The following is a 1,020-nucleotide window of genomic DNA, read 5'->3' on the forward strand; positions in this document are numbered from 1 at the left end:
GCTCCTCGTCTGTATAGGTATGTCGCGACAGTCGAAGGAAAGGGGTGGATGTGGTGCGTGTTGCTGTTGACCTCCACCAAATACAAAACGAATGTGGATGGTACGGTACGGATCGCATGACTCGTGCCTATCGCTAGCTGCAGTGTGTTTGGGGGGTGGGGGGGGGGGGGGGTGGGGGAGGTGTTTCTGTTTATGGAAAGCAAAATTGCTAAATAAAACGGAAAGATCAGGTTGAGTACATTGTAAAAATATATCTATGCTTTCTACAAATATAATTTATTTAGCTATTAAATAATAATTTAGATTCGATCTTTTTTTACTGGAATGTAGCTTTGGATACTGATTTATACATTCTAATATGTTTCATTATCCGTGGTACCTTTCGTATTGCAGCTTTCCATACTGCAAGACTGTAGTCACATGACGAGCCAGCAGATGGCAGGTCATGTGATTATCTGCGCAGGGATTGTGCTCACACCTGTTCTTAATAGTCTAGTGGGATTTGGGGAAAATGTGACTGTTAGAGGCATTTTTCAGTAAAAGTTAGGAACCGGTCTATTTTGTATAATTCAAGTACGCTGAATCCAAAAATTCCGGTTCCCAAGCGGAATTTTTAGTCTAAGAGCATCTAATTTGCATAAACAAAATGGCCGCCAATTCATTGCTTTTTAATGTGTTTCGACGTTCTGATTTTCATAAAATCTCCCTAGACATGCAGAAATAGTAATAATTTCAGAAATTAAGGTGCAAAGACAATAGCTAGGTCATCAATTGTTCATAACTTTTACTTATATATGCAAATTAAGAATTGAAATATGCAAATTAGGAGTTGCCGCTGATACAGCAATGCATTACCGCATATATATATGCACATGTATAGTATACTATACACGTGCATATATATACCTACGTGTTCACTTCTGTTTTTAATCATTTTAACAAGTTATCGGGCAAACCAAAAGTATTTGGTGTCGCCAAAGTCGAATCAAAAGTAATCAATTCGAAAGAATTCAATAAATT

The sequence above is a fragment of the Diadema antillarum genome, unplaced genomic scaffold (assembly GCF_040938485.1).
Source record: "Diadema antillarum isolate AM-2024a unplaced genomic scaffold, OU_Dant_1.0 seq00001474_RagTag, whole genome shotgun sequence".
In the NCBI taxonomy this organism is placed as follows: Eukaryota; Metazoa; Echinodermata; class Echinoidea; order Diadematoida; family Diadematidae; genus Diadema; species Diadema antillarum.